This window comes from Dendropsophus ebraccatus, chromosome 8, assembly GCF_027789765.1.
Source record: "Dendropsophus ebraccatus isolate aDenEbr1 chromosome 8, aDenEbr1.pat, whole genome shotgun sequence".
NCBI classification, from domain to species: domain Eukaryota; kingdom Metazoa; phylum Chordata; class Amphibia; order Anura; family Hylidae; genus Dendropsophus; species Dendropsophus ebraccatus.
Window position 1 is genome coordinate 33,168,184 of NC_091461.1, and position 14,490 is coordinate 33,182,673.

The window sequence follows — 14,490 nt, forward strand, 5'->3', positions numbered from 1 at the left end:
ACAGAAAGCAGCGGGTGTTGACATGAATGATTTGGGTGTCAGTTTTTATGTGGCAGGTATGTTCTTAGAAGATAAGGTAACTTGTTCAATTTTTTTGTGTTTTTTTTTTACTTTCTCTTGTTGATTTTCTAATTCCTCTATCTTTCAGGAGTTCATTTAATTACTTTTTGTAATATAATGTATGCTGATATAATACAGGTGGAGGAAAACCAAACTATTTATTTATTTGCATATTCAACTCACTTTTAAAATTGCTATTAGGGTAATTTATAGTGAGGCGTCATCTCTAAGCTCTGCAGTTACCAATCGTCTGCTCTGATCTAGCACTGCCGCACAGAGCTATACAGAGCAGGGTCCAGTTTCTTCCTGTGTACTGTATATTCTTATATACAGTACCTGGGCGGCGCTGCCTGACATGATCACTGTGTCCGGAATAGCATTCACTACTCCCTCTTCAGAGGCTTCTGCACACAGCAATCATGAAAGGCAGTCTCCCCCACCGGGTACTGTATATAAAAATACACAGTACATGGGGGGGGGGGGGGATACAGGACCCTGCTCTTCATATTGCTGTAAGGCACTGCTAGATCAGAGCAACAGATCTGGAATTGCAAGGCTTAGATAGCCCTGCAGTTCCTGACACAAACGTTGGTAGCAGCAGAGGAAGCTGTGTTGCTCCCCACTGCTGCCAGTCAACAGAAGCATCAATATACATACAAAAAACTATAATTTTTTTTAGAATAAAGTTATATTACAAAGTAATAGAACTTTATCAAAGCAATGTAATAAACATTTGTGGCCAGCACTCCTCCATTGTAAAACCCATGTGATCCAAATTAGCAGGAAGCACCTGTGTACATATGGTAAGTACCTCCTCTTTTCTCCCATTCTACCTGCAGGAGCAATGGTGAGAGGTAACAGCTTGTTTACACTTGTGTTGCTTTGTGGCCGCTTTCTCCATTGGTAGCGCCTGCGGGGTTTGGGGGGGCCCTTTTGGATTTCGTCCTGTGTAGAGATGAGTGAATACGATTCGATCGAGATGGTATTCGATCGAATATTGCGGTTTTCGAAACATTCAAATTCAATTGAGTAGTGTGGTGAATACACAGGAAATATTTGAAAGCCCTCCCATCTCAGTTGGTGCTTTTTTAATCCAATCACCATGCAGGGAGGCCGTGAGGGACCCTGGGAGTACGCATGCAGCGCGTAAACGGCATCTACCATCTTCGGATGGTTGAACCACATGACCTTGAATCTTAAATACTTAGCTCCCGCGCTTTCAACCTAGTCAGGGAAAGATCTTGCAGCAGGGAGAGATAGGTTTTAGTAGCGTTTTGGTTAGGCAGGCTTACTACAGAACATAAAAGTCCTTTTCAGGGCTAATATCCAGCAAAAAAGTCATCTCACAATCCAAAGCACTTCTCTAAGTGCTAAGACATAGATGATAGCATCAGCATCAGCAGGTGTATTGATTCCAGTACTCTGTGTGTACAAGTGACTTATAGTGTCCCTGATATATACTGTTTCAGTAGCCCAGTAAAAAGCACATGATACATACTGTATTGTTCCAGTAGCCCAGAAAAAGGCACGTCATACATACTGTTCCAGTAGCCCACTAAGGGCACATGATATATACTGTTCCAGTAGCCCAGTAAAAGGCACGTAATACATATTGCTCCAGTAGCCCAGTAAAAGGCACGTCATACATACTGTTTCAGTAGCCCAGTAAAAGGCACGTCATACATACTGTTCCAGTAACGTTCGTACAGCATGACGCGTGATACGCGCAAATAAAATGACGCTCTAGGGACGCACATTGGAATCATGTATGTAACACTGCGCAAGAAATACAAAGGAAATGTGCGAACATTGCCGTAAATGTTTGCAAAGCGTTCGCAAATATTTTTCCTTCGCAACTGCGGAGAGTGGCATTATACTGCGATTTTGGGGTGTTGGGTGCACCCAGACATGCTCCCACTAATGTCCCAGTGTCAATCTGGAGGTGTTTGCATCATTTAGGCAGGTTTCATGGGGGACTTGGTGACCTCCAAGTGGTCAAATTTGGATTTCCAAGTGCCGCAATTTTTTTTCCCATAGACTATAATGGGATCGAATATTCGTTCGAATAGTCGAATCTCGGTGACTACTCGATCTGAATTCTCGAAAGTCGAATATTTCACTACTCGCTCATCTCTAGTCCTGTGACATTGGGGTTGCAGGGTCATTCCGTGCCCCTCTTCCCTGCTTGCACACTCTTTGCGGGGTTTGCATTCGCTGACCGGCTTAGTGTTGTTTGGTTAGGGACTCATGTGTATCACCTGCACGTTGGTACATGAGGCAATATGGTATGATCAAATTATATACTAACTTCTATTGTTGGTTTTTAATGTAGCTGAACAAGCTTTCATATCAACCATGGGTGCGATGTGCAGCCATTTCTGTCTCTCTAGGCTTGTGTAATAAACATCAATGTTTAGCCTCTAGAGTTCCCCTTTATTGTAAGGTGTGTAGCGGCACTGCAGAAGATTTAAACACCTGTTGCAATCCCACATTTCAAGATTCCAGATTCTACAAAAGTCAATAAATCAAAGGCAGTTATGCAATCAATGTCTCCGCAAAGAAATCCATAGATTAAGCTGATATAGTGGGTTTTCCATAGGAAACAAATTTCACCGCCATTTACGCGTCACATGTCCCGCTCCTCCACCCGCGATCGTAAACACGTCGAAATCCTATTGCTTGAGAACTCGTCCATTTGCATAGTTTCGCCCAAAGGGACTTTCTTAATCAAATCAAATATAGCCAATTCATAATGTATTAAGAGGTAGAGCCATTGTACTGAGATTGCTTTACTGAAAAATGCAGAGGATGTCTATTCTCGAATAAAGTATTAATAAGATGAAATACATAGACAGGAGTTTGAAGGTTACCCGGTAATAAAAAATAAATTGAATTTAAAAGGGCCATTTTTTCAGCTTCCTTTCAGCGGTTACACCTAGGACTTGCAATGTAATATTCAGCTCCGACTGATTAGCAAGGACCACGGTGCTTCGCATCACAACTCTTTATGTCACTGACACCGGCTTGAATGCTTGATGAAGAGTTAAATTTTCGGCAGCTTTTGCTTTTTGGGTCAAGTCGGCATTTTTCAGCCCACACGATATTCTGATTGCTTGCGAGTGGACTGCGGGAGGTGAGCCATCTTTTCTTCATTTCCATGTTGATGACCCACTTTAAATTTTTCCGTGCTGTCCTTAATTTTTGGTTTCAGGTTTGTGCCTCTGCTCTCCTGCACATTTCAGATGAGACCTATCATCGAGATGTCAGATCATAATTGAGTGTATTTTTGTCAAGTATGTTTTCTTTGACAAGACATGCCATTAGCTCACCGCAGGTAGGAGCATGAAGATTTCTGTAAATATGTGGCCGGTCCTGTGACCCGTCACTTATAGTCTCCTCCGTATCAGTGGGATAGTCATTCCTGTTTTGCAGTAGGACGTCTAATTAGAGCCGATAATGGGCAGTAATTATGAAAATTAGCCTAAATGTTCTGTTTTGAGATAAAATAAAAGAAGCTTTTGAAATGTATATAGAACCGGGCAATGTGTATAAGTAAGCAAGCAAATTAGCTCTCTAGTAGAGACAGCTTTTTCTTAAAGGCAAAGCTCAACTTCTTAAAGGGGAATTTTAGAGGATAAATTTTACATTTAAAGAGATACTATCACCCTCTTTCTGTATGAGGACTTCTCTACACAGCTGTAAAGCCTAAATTCTGCAGTTTCATACCTTACTTTTTTTAAAGATTTCTTGGTGCTTTGTCCAGTAAAAAATGCCTGCCCCCTCGGAAGCCATTGGAATGGGCCAACCTACAGGGGATGGGCCCTAGACCTCTAGGTCGGCCCATTCCAATGGGCACTGAGGGGGTGCGGCATAGATGGTGATGACGTCTCTGAGGGGTGGGGCCTATGGAGCCAATGTGAGCGGGGTGAAGTGGTGCTGCAGCCGTGAAGCCCCACCCAGGTGGCACAATCCATTAATGATGAAGAATTTTTACTGGGCCAAGCACCAAGAAATCTATTATAAATTAAGGCATGAAAACTGCTTTACAGCTGTGTAGAGAAGTCCTCACACAGAAAGGGGATGACAGTGTCAATTAGAAAGTGCCCTGGGTACCATTGTAAAACGTGGACTCGTTTGCGGCTTGTGGCCACAACAGTTCAATTCTCATGACATTGGTCACTTCCTATTCTTTGTTTTGACATTCAGGAGCTAAAACTTCTTATATGTTGGGATGGAGAACACTGGCCAGCCCCATCATAATGATATTGGGAAATTTGCAGCAGATGAGTAATATTTTTGTTTTGTTTTTGCTATACTGGTACCCTGGTCACTTTTAAATGTAAAGTTTACCCTCTGGAATACACTGTCAAAGAATTGCTGTTTTCAGTAACTTTTGACATATCCTCAGACATATCAAGACATACTGATCCCACCAAGCGTGACTCCTGAGACCCACTGGGATCTTGAGATACATCCAGGTAAGTGCATATTAGTGCACTTCTCTCCACAGCTGTCAGTCAAATCATACTTGTTCGCTTTATTAGAGTGAATGGAGGGGGATGGAGCAAATGTTCCATCCCCTGTACCAGGAAGCTGAGAGAAAATCATATCCGGTGGGAGGTCCGGTAGCCTGTTGACTCGTCCGTGGACCGGTAAGTATACATTCTTTATTATGTTCCCCCACCTCCTGCCCTCCCACACTGTATTTTTTTTTACTTTTGACAGAGTTCTCCTTTAAAGAAGCTCGAACTATGATTAGGTATTAGAGGATCTACACTCAAAGATTCTGGAGTAGATTTTGGTTTGACTGAAAATCGCCAATCAAGTTAAATTCATGAGTTAAGTATTGAACAATAGGTGGCACTAAAGAGACAGCTTTCTTTCTTCTGGAGAAAAGTTCATTTGCATACTTTCTCCCCAGGTAGCATTGCTCACTATGCCAGTAGTCAGTAGTCTCCCCAAGTAGTTATTAACACGTGTAATAGCAATAGTTGTAGTATAGTATTTGGTGTACCATCAAGTTGACATCAGCAAAATTAAAGTAAGTTAATGTAAACTTGCCAGGGATTAACATGTTTCTGTCCTTAGATAACAGGGTAGACTGGATGGACTAGATGACCTTTGTATGCAGTCTTCTATGTTTTTATTTTTGGAACTGTCCTCTTTGGTTGCTGAGCGAGCATGTTGAGTGCTCATTACTTGAGTGCTCGACTCGGGGAAACAAACCCCATTGAAATCAATGGGAGATTTAAGCATTTAAAGGGAATCTGCCAGGTACCGAGCTGCGGGCACAGGCAGTAGATAATAGGGAGATAAAACAAGTGATGCTTTTGTCTTTGCTGATGACCATTTGCCAAGTTATAAAATTGCATCATTGCATCATTTTTCTTCAGAAGCTAAAGTGTCACGATTATCTGTGTGTAGCATTTTTCTTGGAAGCTGAAGTGCAACACCTGTCTGCAGCTTTACCTGGTAGGGACCTGAGAGATTCCCTTTAACCTGGCGGCCCCTGCAATAGGTTTCTGCAAGACACATATAGGGTCTCATTTACTAACAATGCCTTCATTTTAATGTTGTCAATTTCAATGCTGTTGGTTGTGTCTGTTTTTTTTTTTTCACTCAAATTCATTAATATGGCGCATTCCCTTAGTAAATCTGGAAAATAACGGTTTGCTTAATAAATCTGTTGGTTGTGGCGTGTTTTAAAGGACACACCCATGACACACCCACAACACGCTCACTTAGCAGGGTTTTTTTTACAAAAATGGCAGGTTTGTCTGTTTTTTTTGTTTGTTTTTTTTTTTAGAAAAATTGTGTCGTACATCTTTAGTAAATGTCAGAAAAATTGGACAAGTGAAAATAGACAAAAAGCCGACAATTTTGCTCCCGGGAACACATTAGCAGATCAGGCCAATTGGGTAATGTTTCTGCAAGGCAGTTCTAATATGTATTGCAGAAATCTATTGCATTTTTTGTGTTGTAATTTTTATATATTCCATTTAAACATTCCTTAAAGGGATATAATATACAAAAATTAGAATGCAAATATGAAATAGTTTACAGCCATGAGCAGGAGATAAAACAATTGTTTGGCCATCAGTTATTGGCGGCGTATGTCCCCCTTTACCTATTCACTACAAGGTACTCGGTCGAGCATCCACCTGTATGATCTGTATGGCATGGCTAACTCCCTATTTTGGAGAAGAGGTTGTCTTGGTGAGTTAACCCCTTTATGTATGTTGTAAATGAAGCAGATTTTGAGTCTTATATCATTGCATCTAAGGCTCTCGTTGTCAGTATACAAAAGGCCCTTGGTAAGTGGGTCAGACATTATGCAGTGCCCACCAGGGAGAAAAGCTTAGAACAAGATTGGTTTAGTTCAGCTTTAGCAAGAGATAGAGTCAGCTGAAATTATTATTGCAGCAGGCAGGGAGAGTAAAAAAAAAAAAGTAGTAGTTTTTTATTACTATGAAATAGTAGCTTATGCATATATAATATCTATGATGTAGTTTCTGTTTATTTTACATAGGTCAGTGAATTACCAGGAAAAAAAAGAAGCTAAACTTTCGCAATGAATGTAAGGAAAAAAAGAATATATATATATATATATATATATATATATATATATATATATATATTGTGGACATGTCACTGGTAAAGTGCTCGAGGGGATGTACATCTCACCCAGGTTGATACATAGTGTGAGATGGTAAGTCCAGGAGGCATCTGTGCTCAGCAGTGTTATGCTGCTGAGCTATTATTTATTATTGCCGGGCCTGGACTTACATGGAATGGCAGGTAGGTTTTGGTAGTGGGACTTGCCATTCCCTCCCCCTCGATCCAGTGTGGGTTTTGGGATCAGGTGAGCTCTGATCCCAATCAGCCTGAGAAGGCAAAAGGTGGGCTCAGTGTACAGGTCTCTCTCTCTCAGCCAGGAGTGAACAGCCTGCATGCTGTTTGGTGAGAGCTGGGAAGACAGCCACTGCTGGGGCCTGTTCACACCCCGCAATACTGACCACTGAAGTGCCAGAGAGGTAACCTGCGTTGTTAGTTAGCGCCCAGACGGGCAAGACCTTTTTGTTTTCTTCTTAAAGCGCAGTGTTGCTATATTTCTGTTATGGACTGTGTATGCTGCAAATAAACGCCAAGCTGTTATTTTACAAGTCCAAGTCTGCTGTGAACTGTGTCCAAACACACCATCCCCCGGGAAGATCCCTACAATTGGTGCTGCGGAGCGGGCAAAAGGGTTGCTAGGGGCAACGGTGTGCATCAACTTGGCTACAGCTGCTTATGTCCTGGGTGAAGGCTGCGGCTTCACTCCAAAAACAGTCAAGCAACATGGAGGAGATGATGAAGCAGTTAATGCAAGTGAATATGCAGCAACAACAGGCTCTGACAGACGCTAACCTACGCCATGAGCAGGCTAATCGGCAGCAACAACAGGCTCTGACAGACGCTAACCTACGCCATGAGCAAGCATTGGCCGCACAACAACAGGCATTGGCCGCACAACAACAGGCTCAGGCAGCCGCTAAACAGGATCAGGCAGCCGCTAATCTGCGCCATGAACAGGCGATGGCTCAACAACAGAAACTTATTGAGTACCTGATAGCAAAGCAGGAGGCGTCTGCAGGTGCTAATCCCCAGCTGGTGGCAGCAGCCGCGCCAGAGACTTTGTCTGTAAGAAGAGCTGTGCAGCGTGCGCTGCAAAAGATGACTGCTGATGACGATATTGAGGCCTACTTAACTGTCTTTGAGCGTGTGGCTGAGCGAGAAAAGCTACCCTCCACTGAGTGGGCAGAAGTGATTGCGCCCTATTTAACAGGCGAACCTCAAAAGGCCTACTATGACCTCAGTGAGCAAGAGGTCAAGGACTATGCTCGGCTAAGAGCAGAGATACTCGCCCGACTAGGAGTTACTGCTGCTGTCCGTGCCCGGAGGGTCCGCAACTGGAGCTACAGTCTGGACAAGTCAGCGAGGTCCCAGATGTACGACCTGATTCATCTGGCAAGAAAATGGTTGGAGCCAGACACTTCTACTCCTGCCCAGATCCTAGAGAGGGTCGTGATGGATCGCTACCTCCGTGCACTTCCTGCTGATCTGCAACGCTTGGTGGGACAAGGCGACCCTAAGAGTGCCGACGAACTTGTCAACCTTGTGGAGAGGTTCCAGGCGACTGAGGACTACCTCCGTGATGTTCCTGCAGCACCGTCACCTCCCCGGAGTGCCAGATCTGTGCCATCAGCTGGTAAGAGACTTCCATCTATTGGGGGAGTGTGGAGGGGTGCTGATAGAGGGAAGAGCGCTCAGGAGGCGTCTCAGGGGCAAAAGACTGGTGATGGTCCCCGGTGGCTAAGTGGCCCTAAAAAGGACTCCCTGCCAAGGAGACCAGGCCCTATCTAGTGCTGGAGATGCCATGAGACGGGACATATGTCTGCCCATTGCCCTCTTACCACTGAGCCCATGGAGTGTGACGCTAGCCGGCGTCAGTCGCTATTTGCGGAACCGTCTTTTGTTGCGGTCACTGGACTAGAGACTGAACCGCAAATCTGCAACATTACTGTAAATAACTTTCCTGTTAAGGCGTTGCTGGACTCAGGAAGCCTTGTCACCTTGGTGCATGCCAGCCTGGTGACTGGGGACTTTGTGCCAGCAAGACATATGAGTGTGGTATGCATACATGGTGATACAAAGGTTTACCCTATAGTACTGGCTAATGTCGGGACTGAACTAGGCGCTGTACAATATGAAGTGGGTGTGGTTAAAAATCTTATGCATAATGTGATATTGGGGCGTGATTTTCCATTGTTCTGGGCTCTATGGGGAAAACAACAATCCCCTGAAAGGAGTGAGGAGACCCCTAAGTCTATTGCATTACCCACGGTAAATGATAAAAATGTACAGGATGAAAATGATGCTTTTCCTTTGCAGGTCCTGGCTGGAGAGGAAGAGGCTCCTCCCACTGCGCAGAATGTTCCAGACTTAGAGGTGTCTAGGGATAATTTTGGTACTGCACAATTACAGGACCCCACTCTCAAAAATGCGAGAGAGCAGGTCACTGTTATGAATGGGGTACCTCAGGAACCAGAAGCTGAGAGAAAGTTTCCACATTTTTCTATGGCTAATGATCTCTACTATAGAGTCACTAAAATTAATGATGAGGTTGTGGAACAGCTTCTGGTGCCTAAGTCGTACCGGCGTCAGGTACTCGACATGGCCCATAATCACGTCCTTGGGGGCCACTTGGGGACAGATAAAACGCAGGAGAGAGTCCTCCAGAGGTTTTATTGGCCTGCGATTTATGCTGACATAAAAAAATACTGTGAGTCGTGCCCCACATGTCAGCTTAGCGCTCCAGTGTCGCATTTCCGCAGTCCTTTGGTCCCACTCCCCATCATAGAGGTACCTTTTGACCGGATCGCAATGGACTTGGTGGGTCCCATTGTAAAGTCGGCTAGGGGACACCAGTACATTCTAGTTGTGTTGGACTACGCGACCCGCTATCCTGAGGCTGTACCCCTAAGAAACACTGCCTCTAAAACAATTGCACGGGAATTGTTTTATATGTTTTCCAGGGTGGGGATCCCCAAGGAAATCTTGACTGACCAAGGTACCCCATTTGTGTCAAAGGTGATGAAAGAGCTATGCAAACTGTTTAAAATCTCACACCTACGTACCTCTGTATATCACCCACAGTCAGACGGGTTAGTGGAGAGGTTTAATAAAACCCTGAAACATATGTTAAAAAAAGTGGTGGAAAAGGATGGTCGTGATTGGGATCACTTACTACCTTACCTGATGTTTTCTATTAGGGAAGTACCCCAAGCGTCCACAGGGTTCTCTCCCTTCGAATTAGTCTATGGTCGTCACCCTAGGGGTTTGTTGGATATAGCGAAAGAGACATGGGAAAGTGAGTCCACCCCATACAAGAGTGTTATAGAGCATGTAGCACAAATGCAGGACCGTATAGCCACTGTAATGCCCCTAGTAAGGGAACACCTCCAGAGGGCGCAAGAGGGCCAAAGCAGAATTTACAATCGTTCTGCAAGAGTCAGGACATTTAGCCCAGGTGACCGGGTACTCATACTTGTTCCCACGGTAGAAAGCAAATTCTTAGCCAAGTGGCAGGGTCCCTATGAAATTGTAGAGAAGATCAGTGAGGTCAACTACAAGGTACACCAACCAGGTAGAAGGAAGCCTTTCCAAGTTTATCACATAAACTTGATCAAGCCCTGGAAAGACAGGGAATCCTTGGTGGCGACAAAGCCTGTTGGTCATCTGTCACCACCAATCCCTCCGGTCAGGATTGGTGACACCCTGTCAGTATCCCAGAAGCAGGAAGCTAAGGAGTTCCTGCAGAGAAATAAAGACAAGTTTTCTGACCTACCAGGGCGTACGCATCTCATTAGTCATCATATTGAAACTGAGCCTAGAAGCAGAGTAAACCTGAAGCCCTATAGGATACCAGAAGCACGGAGGGAGGCGGTATCATCTGAGGTAAAACGTATGCTTGACCTAGGAGTCATTGAGGTGTCCCAGAGCGAGTGGTCCAGCCCGATTGTGTTAATCCCAAAGCCCAATGGAACTTGGAGGTTCTGTAATGACTTTAGAAAGGTAAATGAGATCTCCAAGTTCGATGCCTACCCCATGCCCAGGGTAGATGAGTTGATAGAAAGGATGGGTAATGCCAGGTACATAACTACCCTCGATCTCACTAAGGGCTACTGGCAGATCCCACTCACTCCTAAGGCTAGAGAGAAGACTGCATTCTCCACCCCTGATGGGCTCTTCCAATACGTAGTGATGCCATTCGGGTTACATGGAGCCCCTGCCACTTTTCAGAGGTTGATGGACTTGATTCTGCGACCACATCGTGATTACTCCGCTGCCTACCTCGATGATGTGGTCATTTTTAGTCCGGATTGGGAAAGTCACCTCTGTAAGGTCCAGGCGGTGTTAGATGCCATAAGTGCTGCGGGGTTAACCATCAATGCAGAGAAGTGTGCACTAGCCTTAGAGGAGGCCAAATACTTGGGCTACATTATGGGGAGGGGGTTAGTGAAACCACAACTAAATAAAATTGAGGCAATACAGAATTGGCCTCAACCCCTCACAAAGAAACAGGTCAGAGCTTTCCTGGGTATTACGGGCTATTACCGAAGGTTTGTGCCGAATTTTGCTTCAGTTGCAGCCCCACTAACTGACCTGACAAAGGGTGCGAAGTCCGCAATGGTGACATGGACTCCAGAGGCTGAGAAAGCTTTTCAAAGCCTTAAGTCTGCCCTGTGCCAACAACCTGTGCTAGTTACCCCTGACTTTAGGCGAGAGTTTCTAGTACAGACAGATGCCTCTAACACAGGGTTAGGTGCCGTCCTCTCACAGGTCGTGAATGGCGAGGAGCACCCGGTGATGTACTTAAGCAGGAAACTATCCCCGGCCGAGAAAAACTACGCCATAGTTGAGCGAGAATGTCTGGCAGTGAAGTGGGCCCTAGAATCCCTGAAGTACTACTTACTAGGCAGGAGGTTTAAGTTAGTGACAGACCATGCCCCCCTAACATGGATGAAATTAAACAAGGAGAAAAACGCGAGGGTGACTAGGTGGTTTCTTTCCCTCCAAAACTTTAATTTCACTGTGGAACACAGGCCAGGGAAATTACAGGCAAATGCTGACGCCCTATCTAGGGTACACTGTCTGTGGGGACAAAATGCTCAGCCCTCTGGTCTGAAGAAGAGGGGGGGGATATGTGGACATGTCACTGGTAAAGTGCTCGAGGGGATGTACATCTCACCCAGGTTGATACATAGTGTGAGATGGTAAGTCCAGGAGGCATCTGTGCTCAGCAGTGTTATGCTGCTGAGCTATTATTTATTATTGCCGGGCCTGGACTTACATGGAATGGCAGGTAGGTTTTGGTAGTGGGACTTGCCATTCCCTCCCCCTCGATCCAGTGTGGGTTTTGGGATCAGGTGAGCTCTGATCCCAATCAGCCTGAGAAGGCAAAAGGTGGGCTCAGTGTACAGGTCCTTGCTCTCAGACAGGAGTGAACAGCCTGCATGCTGTTTGGTGAGAGCTGGGAAGACAGCCGCTGCTGGGGCCTGTTCACACCCCGCAATACTGACCACTGAAGTGCCAGAGAGGTAACCTGCGTTGTTAGTTAGCGCCCAGACGGGCAAGACCTTTTTGTTTTCTTCTTAAAGCACAGTGTTGCTATATTTCTGTTATGGACTGTGTATGCTGCAAATAAACGCCAAGCTGTTATTTTACAAGTCCAAGTCTGCTGTGAACTGTGTCCAAACACACCATCCCCCGGGAAGATCCCTACAATATATATATATATATATATATATATATATAGAAAAAAGTAGTAGACTCTCTAGAAGAGGGAGAACTGGTCTATATAAACTGGTATAGAATGTATGTTTGAATTGTGGCAATATAGGCCATGAAAATGAAAAGGATCTAAATAATCATTAGACGTTTAATCGGATATAAAAAAAATGTATGAACGATTAATCCGTGTCTAGAGATACACTTCTATATAGGACATAAACAATACAATACCACAATAATCAAATGCAGCTAAAATATACTCAGTAGGTCAATCTAACAATATATGATAAAATGAAGTATACATACGTTAAATATAGATGAAAATATAGGTTAAAAAATAAAGGAGTAAAAAAAATAAAAAATAAAAAATGAAAAATGAAAAATAAGAGGTAAAAAATGTGCAATATAAAATATGGAATGTCAAAATGAGCCCCGTGGTATTTGACTGCGCCGGGCCCAGCGCAGTCACTCCACTTGAATGAATATACAGATGATCCCGATTATTAGTTCATGTCAGCAGTATAACGTTCATGCAAACTCCACTATAGAAAGTTAGATGTAGTCTGTCTTGCGAGTCCTATATGTTGTATAGGTTAGTGCAATATAGACGTCTTAGAAAGGCTCCGTAGTGATAAATAGTTGTGGTACGGGCCGTGGCCTTTACAATCTTTTGGATGATAATACATGTATATAGGGTAGATTGGTACTAAGATAGTGGTGGTGGAAAAATCCACCCCTCACCCTTCCGAGGACGGCTCTCACGGATCGATGAAGTAGTCGCAGTGATCCGACCATATATGGACTCGGTCTCTCCGGGTCTGCACTCCTGTGCTCTAAGTTAGCACAATGTTCTGTCTCTCATGGAGTCTCCGTTATGGCATCTGCCGGTCAGTGAGCGCGCGCTCTTTCCAACTGAAGTTTGAAATGGATGCCGTGGAGAGTGCGGCTCCGATTCGGGATCTCTTAAGCAAACTTGTATATAAGTGAATGGCTCCGTTATCCTATGTTCTTTAGGACGCGTTTCAGGAGGGCTACTTGCTCCTTTCTTCAGCAAAAGAATTTTGGCTAACTATATCATATAGTTTTCCAAAATTCTTTTGCTGAAGAAAGGAGCAAGTAGCCCTCCTGAAACGCGTCCTAAAGAACATAGGATAACGGAGCCATTCACTTATATACAAGTTTGCTTAAGAGATCCCGAATCGGAGCCGCACTCTCCACGGCATCCATTTCAAACTTCAGTTGGAAAGAGCGCGCACTCACTGACCGGCAGATGCCATAACGGAGACTCCACGAGAGACAGAACATTGTGCTAACTTAGAGCACAGGAGTGCAGACCCGGAGAGACCGAGTCCATATATGGTCGGATCACTGCGACTACTTCATCGATCCGTGAGAGCCGTCCTCGGAAGGGTGAGGGGTGGATTTTTCCACCACCACTATCTTAGTACCAATCTACCCTATATGCATGTATTATCATCCAAAAGATTGTAAAGACCACGGCCCGTACCACAACTATTTATCACTACGGAGCCTTTCTAAGACATCTATATTGCACTAACCTATACAACATATAGGACTCGCAAGACAGACTACATCTAACTTTCTATAGTGGAGATTGCATGAACGTTATACTGCTGACATGAACTAATAATCGGGATCATCTGTATATTCATTCAAGTGGAGTGACTGCGCTGGGCCCGGCGCAGTCAAATACCACGGGGCTTATTTTGACATTCCATATTTTATATTGCACATTTTTTACCTCTTATTTTTCATTTTTTATTTTTTATTTTTTTTACTCCATTTTTTAACCTATATTTTCATCTATATTTAACGTATGTATACTTCATCTTATCATATATTGTTAGATTGACCTACTGAGTATATTTTAGCTGCATTTGATTATTGTGGTATTGTATTGTTTATGTCCTATATAGAAGTGTATCTCTAGACACGGATTAATCGTTCATACATTTTTTTTTATATCCGATTAAACGTCTAATGATTATTTAGATCCTTTTCATTTTCATGGCCTATATTGCCACAATTCAAACATACATTCTATACCAGTTTATATAGACCAGTTCTCCCTCTTCT

At 44.0% G+C, this 14,490-nt stretch overlaps 1 protein-coding gene across 2 annotated transcripts in view; it reads left to right on the plus strand.

The window, feature by feature from the left end:
• The window catches only part of LOC138798507 (heparan sulfate glucosamine 3-O-sulfotransferase 1-like), a 129,996-nt gene that overhangs the window by 61,827 nt on the left and 53,679 nt on the right, over positions 1 to 14,490 (plus strand). Inside the window, exon 1 of one of the 2 annotated variants that reach the window (XM_069979005.1) lies at positions 7,827 to 8,308. The exons of the other annotated variant lie outside the window; for it this stretch is intronic. The gene's annotated coding sequence lies outside the window, so the exon portion shown is untranslated. Of the gene's footprint in view, positions 1 to 7,826; positions 8,309 to 14,490 lie in introns of those variants that run through there. 2 annotated transcript variants of the gene reach the window in all.